Below are 13050 nucleotides of genomic sequence, written 5' to 3'. Positions count from 1 at the left end.
CTTCATTCTCTGTGCGCGGGACGTCATGGGCGAAACGGACAGCTTCTAGACAAGGAAACGGTAGCTCGCCATGTTGGAGTCATGGGCGTCCCACTCGCCGGAGCTCTGCTGCACCACCAGGTCCGAGTCGCCATGACAGAAGATGCGCCGGATGCCGAGTTCCTTGGCAAGCCGGAGGTCGTGCACAAGGGCTTCGTACTCGGCGACGTTGTTGGAGGCGGCGAAGTGGATTTGGGGCGCGTACTTGAGCCGGTCACCCATGGGGGAGGACAGCACGATGTCGGCCCCCAGCCTGAGTCGCATCTTCGAGCCATCGAAGTGCATGCGCCAGTGCTCGAGTCCGGCGGCGGCGGCGGGTACTGGGTCTCGGTCTAGTCGACGAGGAAGTCGGCCAAAGCCTGGGACTTGATCGTGGTGTTGGGGTCGTAGAGGATGGTGTGGCCGGCTAGCTCAAGCGCCCACTTAGCAACCAGGCCAGAGGCGTCTCGGCACCCGATGATCTCGCTGGGAGGGGCTGTGTTGACCACGGTGATGACGTGCTCTTGGAAGTACTGCTTCAGCTTCTTGGTGGTGAAGTACACACCGTAACACATTTTCTGGTATTGCGGGTAGTTCTGCTTCGAGGTGGAGAGCACCTCGCTCAGGTAGTAGACGGGACGCTGGACGGCCTGGACCTTGTCCTTCTCTGGTCGCTCGACCACCATCACCGTGCTGACCGACTGTGAGGTCGCGATGACATAGAGCAATAGCGGCTCCTTCTCGGCCGGTGCAGCCAGGACTGGTGCGGTGGAGAGCATGCGATTGAGATCCCGAAAGGCTTCGTCCGCCTGGTCGTTCCACTCAAACGGCGTCATCTTCTTCATCAGCTGATACAGGGGCAAGGCCCTCTCGCCCAGCCGGCTGAGAAACCGGCTGACCGAGGCCAAGCAGCCGGTGAACTTCTAGACATCACGCAGCCAAGCCGGCTTGTTCATGTGCTCGATGGCCTTGATCTTCTCCGGGTTCGCCTCAATGCCGCGCTCTGAGACGAGGAAGCCTAGTAGCTTTCCGACCGGGATGCCGAAAACACATTTTTGGGTTGAGCTTGACCTTGTACTCGCGCAGGTTGGCGAAGGTTCCCTTCAAATCATCGAGGAGCGTGAGGTGCTGCTTGGTCTTCACCATGATGTCGTCCATGTAGATGTGGATGTTGCGGCTGAGTTGCGGCCGACTTGGTCTTCACCCATTTCTGCATGCAGCGCTGGAAGGTGGCGTCGGCGTTCTTCAAGCCGGACAACATGGTGATGTAGCAATACGCCCCGAAGGGCGTGATGAAGGATGTCTTCAGGGCGTCGGCCGGGTCCATCTCGATCTGATGATAGCCGGAGTAAGCATCCAGGAATGACAGGAGCTCACACCCGATGGTGGAGTCGATGACTTCGTCGATCTGCGGGAGGGCGAACAGGTCTTTGGGGCAGGCCTTGTTCAGGCTGGTGTAATCGATACACATGTGCTAGGTCTTGTTCTTCTTCAGGACGAGGACTAGGTTGGCCAGCCACTCGGGGTGAAATACTTCCATGACGAAGCCGGCCGCCAAGAGCTTGGCGACCTCTTCACCGATGGTCCTTCTCTTCTCTTCGAAAAAGTGGCGTAGGGGTTGACGGACAGGCTTGGCGTCCTTGTAGACGTGGAGTTTGTGCTTTGCGTACTTCCTTGGGATACCCGACATGTCCTTGGGGGTCCATGCAACAATATCCCGATTCTCACGGGGGAAGTCGACGAGCTCGCCTTCCTATTTGTGTTGAGGCGGGTGCCCACGACAACGTACTTGCTGCAGCTGGGGTCTTCCGGGTTCAGCTTCACCATCTTGGTCTCCTTGGAGGGCTTGAATGCGGCCTCATCGGCCGGCTCCTCGGTTGGGATCTGAGTGGCCGACGCCTCCTGAGCCAAGGCGACAATCCAGTCAAGTTGGCGCCGCTCCTCGGCTACGACCAGCGACTCGGCTAGCTTTGCGCCGTCTCGAGCGCAGTCTAGGGACTTGCAGTGGTCGCCGGTGATGGTGATGAGGCCCTTTGGACCCGGCAGCTTCATCTTCAGGTAGGCGTAGTGGGGGACCGCCATGAACTTGGCGAGCGCGGGCCTACCCAGAAGTGTGTGGTATGCGCTGGACAGGTCCACCACCTCGAACCAGATCGGCTCGCGTCGGAAGTGGCTGTTGTCGCCGAACAGGACGTCAAGCCGAATCCGGCCGATTCGGGAGCAGGAGAGGCCGGGAACAATGACGTGGAAGATCATCCGGGTCGGCTCCAGGTCCTTGGCCTCGAGGCCGAGTTTGGTCATGGTGTTGTGGTAGAGAATGTTGATGCTGCTGCCGCCGTCGACGAGAACCCGGGAGAACTTGCACGTGCGCTGGGGCGCGACGATGGTGGGGTCGAGGAAGAGAGCGTAACCACCCGGGTTCGGCATGACGGCCAGGTGGTCTTCCCGGGCCCAGGTGAACAGGGGCTCCGACCAATGCATGTACTCCGTCTTGGTTGGGACGACGGTGTTCACCTCCTGCCAAAGGAGGCGCTCGCTGTGCTTGTCGTCGCCGAGGCTGGTGAAGACGATGTAGGTTGCCTTCTGGGCCGGGTAGGGGTCGTCGCGCATTGCGCCACCGGCTGGAGGTGGTGGCGGAGGCGGAGGTGTCTGCCCTGCTCCCGGAGCCGGAGCCGGAGGCGGTGGGATGTCGCCCTTGGCGATGCGCTTGGTGATGGCGCACTGTCGGAGCGTGTGCGTGGATGGCCTTGCGCCGCTGTGGTGCTTGCAGGGAGTGTCGAGCATCTCCTCGAAACTCATGGCGGGTTGCCATGTTGTCTTCCCGGTCTCCCGGCACTTGGCGGCCGGGTCGGTCGTGGTCGCCTGCTCGGTGGCTGCGACAAGCCGGTTGTCGTAGCGCTGAGCCGGCTGATCAGCCTTGCGCTTGTTGTTCTGCTGGTTGTGCTGCTGCTGGCTTCCCTCACCGGCCGGCTTCGGAGGCGGCACCGGCTTTGCCTTGCCGGCTTCATCCAGTGCCACCTAGATCTTCATGGCGGAGTCGGCGTTGGCGTACTTGTCCGCTGTCACCATGAGCGCGGCAATGGTGGCCGGCTCGGAGCGCAAGAGCTTGTGCTTGAGGAGGGTGCCATCTCGGCACCCGTTGACGAAGTACTGGATGGCTTGGACTTCGTGGATGCCCTCGCAGCTGTTCCGGAGCTCGGTCCAGCGTGCGAGGTACTCGCAGCCGGTTTCCGCCGGCCACTGCACGCACATGGTGAGATGACTGGGGCAGCTGGGTCGCTTGTACGTGCCGGTGAAGTTGCACATGAAGCCTTGCTCGAAGTCGACCCACGCATTGATGTTGCCCTCCGGCAGGCTGTTCAACCAGGTGCGGGCCAACCCTTGGAGCATGAGAGGCGTGTAGCGCACGGTGAGGCGGTGGTTGCCGCCGGCGATGCCGATGGTGGTGGTGTAGTTGGTGAGCTAGTCCTCCAGCTTCACAATGTCGTTGTACTTGGGGGTGTCACGAGGGAGCTTGCTCGAAGCATGCCAGTCCAACAGGGCCGGTCTCCTCCAGCTCCTGGGAGAGGGCGAGTCGGTCGAGGCGGTGACGAGTGTCGGCATTGTCAATGGCGCGCGGGCCCAGCCGGTCGGCGACCGCGCCGTGGGGGGCCGGGTCGCCTGCAGCCGGACGTCGGCCGGTTTGGAGCAGGGGGTCGAGGCGGCGCCAGGACTCGGAGGTCAGCTCGTCCGCCAAGCCGCCAGCGGCCGTTGGGGCGGGGTTGCACCGGGTCCGGGTGCGGCCAGAGTGCGCCTCGCCGTGTGGGGAAGACGCCATGTGCTGGTTGTTGCTGGGACCCAAAGCCGGCCAGCTTGGTGAGCTGTTTGAGGTGGTCTTGCTGCATGTTGGCTGCGGCGAGGAGGTCGTTAACCCTCTTGAGGCGATCATGCAGCTCCTCACCCGCGAGTTGATCCATGCCGGCCGCGGCCACCTGGGCGGCGCGCTTGTTCTTCACGGGAGTCTCGTAGACGGGAGGAAGGGTGCCGAAAGCGCGCCCGATCGCGCCACCCCGGGCTCGCACGTCGGCGACCCGGCTTGGCTCGGGGGCGGTAGACATGAAGCCGTAGGAGCCGGCGCGCTCCCGCTGGGCGGAGTCGAGGCGATGCTGCATGGCGGTGAGTGTCTCGGTGAGGTCCAGCAGGCGCTGGCGATCGTCGTTGAGGCAAGTCCGGGCCTCAGCGATGTTGGAGGCGTCGATGTTGGTGCCGATGGGAACGCAGAGGCTCTATATCGTGGCGCGCAGCGGGTTGGGTGAGCCGGCCCTATCCTCCACGACCTTAGCTTCATCGGCCTTCCTTGTCATGCTTGACGATGAGAAGGCGTCATGTCGGTGACAAAAACCTCCACGCAGAGGTCCATCGCGCCGGTGGGAGCACCGTCGTTGATGGGGACTGGGGAGTCGGAAAAGCTAAGTACCTCACGGGGGTACTCGTCATCTGTAGGCGCGTCGGAGATGCGCAGCGTGGTGAAGGAGGCGGCGAGCGCGTTGATGATGACGCCCGCTAGCGTGACAGGCTCGTCGGAGTCGGAGAAGATCCCCGTCTGAATAATGCTCCCGGCCAGGACCTCGAGCAGCCCCACGGTGGGCGCCAGCTGTCGTGGTGGGTGCACGGCAGATGCCAAGGGATGGCTAAAGATAGGAGGAGGCTCGAGGCCACTGGTGGGCTCCAAAGGCGAGGTCGGCATGAGCGAGCGCGTGATGCAAGACATACCCAGGTTCGAGGCTCTCCGGAGAGATAACACCCCTAGTCCTACGGAGTGTGGTTTATATGTAACAGTACAGAGCTGCTCCTAGAGTTGTATGGAGGAAGAAGGAGGTCCGACCAAGGCTTAGGCTGCTCCCTCTCCTCGGGTGTTGCTTGCTAGGTGTGTGTGTGATTTCTGTGCGAATGAAGTGGCTACCCGTATGCATGGGGGCTCCCAGGGGTACAAGGGTAATGTTACCAGGCCGTAGGGTCGGGTTGTCAGTGTCCAGGAACCCGGTGCTGGGACCCGCCGGGTACCATGGCTCGCCAGGTTCTCCGGGCGCGGGCCCCATGCGCCTAGGGGGCACTGTGCACCTTCTTGTCGATTGTCAGGGCGTGGCCGAGTTGAGTCGCCTACAGTGGTGCTCCGTCTTGTCGCCGCCTGTTGGCGTCATGGGTCACGCCGGGTGCACTGTTGCTACGCCAGCCTTGGTCTGCGGGTAGGTGAGAGGCGTTGTTGCTTCGTCCGGCTGACCAGAGGCATGGGCGGGGTACTGTGCCTTCAGTCATCAGTTGGTGGAGACTCTTCCCATCGTACGGCTGGGATGGGACGACCACCGACCCTCGGCCGGGTTTGGAGAACACACCAAGGGTGGTGCTGGCTTGCTGGGGACATCTTGAGCTTGGTCGTTGGGGTCGAGTTGAGGAGTCTGGCCGGGTCGCAGGGGCTTGGCCGGGTTGAGTGACCCGGCCAAGCACGAGCCGGGTTGAGGGGCGATGCTGGCCCCGTTGTTTTTGAAAAGGATCCGGGTTCCGTTGCCTGCCTGGGGTCCATCCCCTCGACACAAACAGTTTTCAATAGAAAGTCGTGTGTGAGTGTTCGTTGATCCAGCACGTTTTATTCCTAGAAATTGTCTGCGTTGCCTGAGGTCATCGCCCACGGTATTTTTTCAACAACCGTTTGGAATAGCAAAACCCAATTAGCAGGCTAATTATTCGATTATTCATAATCCATTTATTAATCTAATTGACATTTCATATTAAGCACACAATATATTTCATTTCCATATTAAGGAAGCAAAATTTCATAATTGAAATACATCAGAGTACAACATGATATAGCTTCAGCACTCAGCTACCCCATTACACAACTGCACCAGCAGCAAGTTCCACATGCAACTTGTAGAACCTTTCAAAATTAGCATCATAGATAGTATATAGACAAATGCATCTCATCTGGAAAACTGCTAAAGCGGAAGGCGAATATTGAGCCTTCATTCATGTTGAAGGTCTTTGCAACTTTAGGCCAGTGCCTCTGGATGATTGACCGTTCGTCCTTCGTCCTCTTCATGAACACTTTAATATTGAACCATGGGTGTTGTATGAATACCTTCCTCGCCTCCTGACCATAGAGGTGGTTTGAGAGGTAATCATCAGTGAACTGCTTTAGAAAGGCCTGAAAACAAGGATGTGCATAAATATCTTCTCTATATTGGAAATGGGGCAAAGGAATAAAAAAAGGCAAGGTATAATAGTTAGTACCATCTTGTAGTGAACTGATGTCTTCTTCATTGTGCCGACAAAGATCTTGTTGTTTTTTGTCGCTAATTTCTTTATCCTAACAATCTTTCTGAGTTTCTTGATTTGATTGATATTCATGGACAACCCATTTCCCCATATGCAAAAGGGTTGAACAGTGGGTCAAAACCTCTGACAGCGGGACCTACATGTGCAAGACCAAAATGTTAAAAACCAAAATATTAGAATGGTTCCTGCAATTGCACAATAATGTGCTATTAGAGAACGGACCATGCACGTGCTAACCTCGATTGTAAACCTCACTGCTTCCCATTGTTTCCCTGCAACACATATAAGGTAGTTAGTCATCAGGTTAAGTAAGGGTTCACATGCTATCAATAAAATATGTTGATGAAAAATAAGCACATTGCAGATTCATCAGATTAATTCAAGCCACATAGAAAACCCATTTACCCAAACCAAGCATGATTAAGAACTAGGAAATATAGCACTTGTATATGTTTCTCATGTATTAAGTGCAGCCAAATTCAATTTATTCCTCACATGCGCAACAATACAAAATTCTACCCATGACAATTGGACATGCATTGCAGAATTGAACCAAGCAGTTAACTAAACACCACAACAAATGAACCAAACATTAACTTAGCACCACATTGCACAATATAACATACTCCTAATAGAAGATCAGACAGTTAACTAAATAGTTAACTACAGCCAATTGTAGCAATTGTATTTGTTTCTCATGTATTTACTACAGCCAAATTCAATTTATTCCTCACATGGTATACAATAACATAATGCACCCACAACTATTGAACATCGCATTGCAGAATTGAACCAAACAGTTAACTAAGCACCACTACACAAATGAACCAAACATTAACTGAGCACCACATTGCACAATGTATAACCAAACCAAGCATGCTTGACAACTTGGAACTATAGCAATTGTATTCATTTCTCATGTATTTTGTAAAGATAAATTTGATTTATTTCTCACATGGAAGACAATACAAAATTGCAGCCTGAAGAATTGAACATCACATTTGCATAATTGAACCAAACAGTTAACTGAAGACAACAACTAATTAACAAAACAGTTAATAAGTGAGCACCACACTACACGACATATTGAACATATACACTAGAGCACCAGATTGCATGGTAAAATTAGATAGCACAATTCACTATAATTTGTGAAGGAAAGGCAGGAGTAGCACACGCAACGGGTAAACCAGGCATGCTTAACCGGCCTAGCTGGCAAAATGGCAAGGTGCTCCTCCAAGATCTAGGGGTCGGCATGAATGGCAGCCATCGCGACCTTATCCACACATGCGGCCGCGATTTGCGTCTCCGCTGCCAAATGCTCCTTGAGATCCTGGCTGTACTGCGGGCACCATGGCTAAGGGCGGCGCTTATTTGGTCGACGGGTCGGTGATTTGGGTGGAAGGTGTCGCGCTCGCGCAGGCGGTCGGGGCATGTGGGATGTGGAAGGAGGATGATGATGGGGGTCGGGTGTGGATTACCTGCCTGGATAGACAAGGCCGAGCAGCGTGAAGGAGGGTCACCGACGAGGAGGCGGCGCTGCAAGCAAGGAGTGAAGGTTTCAACTTGGAAAGGAAGGCGGAAAGAGGGGAAATGTGGCTTTTGGTAAGGGGGAGGGGCGGGGAGGTAGATATTTCCGCGGAAGCCCAAAATTTGGAATCGCTTCAGCCAAATAAACTGGCGCACAAAGTGTCATCAGACACGGTCCCTTATTCAGAACTATGTACGATATGTGGACATCACAAACGATTCAGATAGCTTCACCCGTGTGTGATGAGTTTGAACGTCAACAGTTTTGGTTCGAATTTCCATGGTTACAGTGGTCATCCACGTCATTGCATAATTTGGGTACACAAAGGAGACTACAACACACCTACACTTCTTAATCGAACAAGTTCAGGAATTAAACAGAGCTAGCTGATGACCCACAAGTATAGGGGATCTATTGTAGTCCTTTCGATAAGTAAGAGTGTCGAACCCAACGAGGAGAAAAAGGAAATGATAAGCAATTTTCAGTAAGGTATTCTCTGCAAGCACTGAAATTATCGGTAACAGATAGTTTTGTGATAAGGTAATTTGTAATGGGTAACAAGTAATAAAAGTAAATAAAGTGTAGCAAGATGGCCCAATCCTTTTTGTAGAAAAGGACGAGTCTGGACAATCTCTTATATAAAGGAAAACACTCCCGAGGACACATGGGAATTATTGTTAAGCTAGTTTTCATCACGTTCATATGATTCGCCTTCGGTACTTTGGTAATTTGATATGTGGGTGGACCGGTGCTTGGGTACTGCCCTTACTTGGACAAGCATCCCACTTATGATTAACCCCTCTTGCAAGCATCCGCAACTACAAAAGAAGTATTAAGGTAAACCTAACCATAGCATGAAACATATGGATCCAAATCAGCCCCTTACGAAGCAACGCATAAACTAGGTTTTAAGCTTCTGTCACTCTAGCAACCCATCATATACTTATTACTTCCCAATGCCTTCCCCTAGGCCCAAACAATGGTGAAGTGTCATGTAGTCAACGTTCACATGACACCACTAGAGGAAAGACAACATACATCTAATCAAAATATCAAACGAATACCAAATTCACATGACTACTTATAGCAAGACTTCTCCCATGTCCTCAGGAACAAATGTAACTACTCACAAATCATATTCATGTTCATAATCAGAGGGTATTAATATGCATAAAGGATCTGAACATATGATCTTCCACCAAATAAACCAACTAGCATCAACTACAAGGAGTAATCAACACTACTAGCAACCCACAGGTACCAATCTGAGGTTTTGAGTCAAAGATTGGATACAAGAGATGAACTAGGGTTTGAGATGAGATGGTGCTGGTGAAGATGTTGATGGAGATTGACCCCCTCCCGATGACAGGATCGATGGTAATGACAATGGTGACGATTTCCCCCTCCCAGAGGGATGTTTCCCCGGCAGAACAGCTCCGCCGGAACCCTAGATTGGTTCCGCCAAGGTTCCTCCTCGTGGCGGCGGCACTTCGGCCCGAAAGCTTGCTTATTGTAACACCCAACATTTTCAATTTGGAATGTTATACATTAGATCATCATTGCATATCATGTTTTATTGCATTTTGGTTGATCCTAGAAATTTCACGCAACTCAAGGACCTACGGAGAGAGTTGGGGATTTCGTTATTTTCATATTTGAGTTTTTCTCAAATTATGAAAAGAGGATCGTTTGATTTTAATTATTTTTCTCTGAAATATTTCTTTTATTAAAAATAAAAGACAGAGGATAAAATGACTTCCTCAAAGTAAAGAAATATCAGAGATTTAATATTAAAATTAAATAAGATTTTTATTCGGAGTTTTGTCGCTATTTTATTTGAATTAGGAAAAAAGGTGCGTTTTTAAAAATTGAATTTTAGGCCCAAATAAAAGTTCAACTTGTTCGGCTTATTTTTAGAGGACGGGGAAATTTTATTTCAGGATTTTTGGAGTCCGTTAGTATTTCTTTTCTTTCTTTTTCTGCATGTCGAAATTATTAAAAAAATGTCAACCGACTTAGGGCCGTACTCGGCCAGGTCTCCTTGGGCCGGCCCCTTTAAAGCCTAAGACCCCAGAGCCCCCCAGCCCACCCGAAACCCTAGCCCCGCCGCCTCCCGATCCGCCGCCGCACCACCCCGCCGCATCACCGCTGCCGCACCGCGCCGCCGCCGCACCACCGCCTCGCCGACCCGCCGCCTCGCCGCTGCCGCGCCGCCGCACTGGAACCCGCCGCCGCTGCCGGACCCAGCCGGAGTTCAAGGTAGCCGCCGGTTTTAAAAAAACGATCGGTTTTATTTCGTAAACCCTAGATCCATTTTTTTATTAGATCCCGTTCGGTTTATTTTTTCGGTTTAGTTCTTTAGCGAACGCCCGTTTTTACGTTCGGTTTTAACAAACGGTTTTCGCCCGTTAGTTACAGATAACGAACATCCGTTCATTAGCCTGTTCGTCAGTTTTCTTTTTCTTGGATTTTCCGCGATTATTTTCGATCGTGATTCCTGATCCGATTTTCGTTCCAGTATAACTTTTCGCTCGTTTATCGGAATCAGGCGATTCAAGCGCCTAGAGTTTCGTCTCGAAACCCTCTTTCCGTTTAACCAACTCAAACAAGTTTTTGCCACTGTAAAATTTGACCTAGGTCCAGATTAGTAACCGAAGTTTGTTTCTCTTGCCGTTTGAGTTTTGTTGCTTCGTTTGATTTGATTCTTTTTGCAAAGCGGAGTTCTTAAGTTGAACTTTCGGGTTAGATCTATTATTTGAGTTTTACCCATGCTTTTGCTTGATTGCTTATTGTATGCTTTTTTGATTGCGATAGAGTACCCGGAGTGCGAAGCGTGCTACATCGAGTCTCTAGGTTTCGCGGATCATCAGCAAGGCAAGTAACACTTTGATCATACCTCTTACTACCCAGTTTTATTGCATTAGATCAACCCTCAAACATTCCATGGTTAGGATCTAAATTAAATTGTGGGGTTTGGGAAGTAGATGAGGTAGTACCTATTCACCTATTTATTATCAAACCCTGGGAGTTACATCTACGTTGCTTATATTGCTATGCTATGCTAGTAGACATGGATTGGGTTTGAGTGTATTCATGAAAGATATGGGATGTTAATTAATGGTTCAACTTAAGGTGGCAACTTTAATACATATCTAGGTGGATTGAGGCACCTTGGGAACCCAGTGATTGCCTGTATTTTTGGAAATCCCGGGGTACCATGTGATTTTCCTATGGACCGCCACCCAGGCTCAAAGGAATCATAAGATTATTCATACTGGAAACTTCCGTGTGCAACCACATGCCATTATGGGCTTTGGCATAGTTGAGTAAGTTGTGGGAAACCTTTCCATGATGGGCTAGCAGATGTAGGGGATTGTAGGTGTACCGGCCTATCTATCGGTTAAGGGGACCTCTTCGGTAAGACTGTGTCTTGGTCATCCGTTTCTCAAACATCATGTAGTGCGAGAACTCCAACGAAGGAGATCGAGTCTTGTGGGTAAAAGTCCACAAACCTCTGTAGAGTGTATAAACTAATCATGGTTAGCCGTGTCCCCAGTTATGGACATCTTGAGTATCTAGTCCTTGGATTATCATGTGGATCTCATCACTCTTAATATAATTTGATTGGGTTTAATGATGATTACTTTTAATTGGGATTGAGTTGGGTGAACCTTCTCAATGTTTAACAACTACCATGATAGTTAAATAAAATTTATTCCTTTGCAGTAGGGAAAAATTGGCTTTACGCAAAAACATATGAACCATACAGCCTCCACCAGCCATATATGCATATAGTGATAGCTTTATTATGTTCATTAATCTCTTGTGTTACCTTGCCAGCATATTCTATGTGCTGACCCGTTTTCAGAATGCAACGTATCATGTTGCGGACTTTTCAAATGACGAGTAAGGAGCCTTAGGTCATGGTATTTCACTCAGTGATGCCGTTGGAGTTGATGGACTCACTTTAACTTCCAAGCCTTCCGCTGTTATCGTATTTAGATGGCCTTAAGCCATATTTATTGTAATAAGTTATCTTTTGAGACATTCGATGTAATAAGTGTGTGATTGCCACTCTGTTATAAATCCTTCGAGTACTGTGTGTGTCAGCATTACCGATCCAGGGATGACACTTATACACAGAGATCAGACTGTTTGAGGTCTGGTCGCTACAAAGATGGTATCAGAGCACACGCTGACTGTAGGACACGACCACTAAGCTAAAGCCCTAGATCACTATTCTCTTCTCATTTCTAACTCCTCTCCTTTTTCTACTCTTTAGGATGACGGATGCAAAGAACAAGTTTGCACAACCGGACGAAGACGCCCCTTTTGGAAGACACTTGATGGAAGTCACTAGGTACCTGAACATTGGAATACCAAGCTTCACCGTGACTTACAATGCCAATTTACCAGAAGAGGAGCGCTGGATGATTCAAGTTCAAGTTCCGGGAAGGACATTCACACCAGTCACTGAGCCCATAGAGTTTTCTTTCGATGCACCAACCTGGAGTCTAGGAAAGAGTATGGTAGCTCACATCACCATGGGACACATTGGAGAAGTTTACCACAAGGATCTCAAGGATACTATCTACCAGATTTGTGGGTGCCGAGATGAGCAATGGGAGATGATCAGCACCAGGAAGGATAGATCCATTACAGCTTTCATCCAGGAGTTAAACCAGCATAGTCACCACCAGGAGAACCAGATGTGCACAGACATGATAGACCTGAAGAAGGCAATGACCAGGATCATGGAGCTTGAAGAAGAACTCAAGGCAACTCACGAAGATTATGAGGAGGAAATCGTCGTACTAGTGGAGAGGAATGACGATCTAGAAAGGAAGCTATGAGTATTCATGGGAGACCCCGCGCCAGGAGGAGAAGACGAAGAACCCAAGGAGATTCATTCGGATGACTACATCATCATCGATGACACCGACTCGGACCCCGACGAAAGCGATGATGACTATGTTGATGAAGCTGGAGCAGATGTCATGGAGTCTTCGACCGATCAATATTTCTAGTTGACCACCAAAACAGTAGTAGTAGTTTAGCATGTAAATAGTATAGTCCAAGCACTTTCATGATAGATCTAGAACGATTGTATGCCCTTGCTTGATTGAGTGAGTGATATGATTGTGTTTGTCTCATGTGCATATGGGTAGTGTTTTCTCACTAGACCTCAT

At 50.6% G+C, this 13050-nt stretch overlaps 1 pseudogene; it reads right to left on the bottom strand.

The window, feature by feature from the left end:
* Window positions 1-371: 371 nt before the first annotated feature.
* The window catches only part of LOC119353390, a 59338-nt pseudogene continuing 46659 nt past the window's right edge, over window positions 372-13050 (bottom strand).

Source organism: Triticum dicoccoides, chromosome 1A (assembly GCF_002162155.2).
Source record: "Triticum dicoccoides isolate Atlit2015 ecotype Zavitan chromosome 1A, WEW_v2.0, whole genome shotgun sequence".
In the NCBI taxonomy this organism is placed as follows: domain Eukaryota; kingdom Viridiplantae; phylum Streptophyta; class Magnoliopsida; order Poales; family Poaceae; genus Triticum; species Triticum dicoccoides.
The sequence above is the reverse complement of the archived record's forward strand: the minus strand, read 5'-3'. Positions and strand labels throughout refer to the sequence as shown.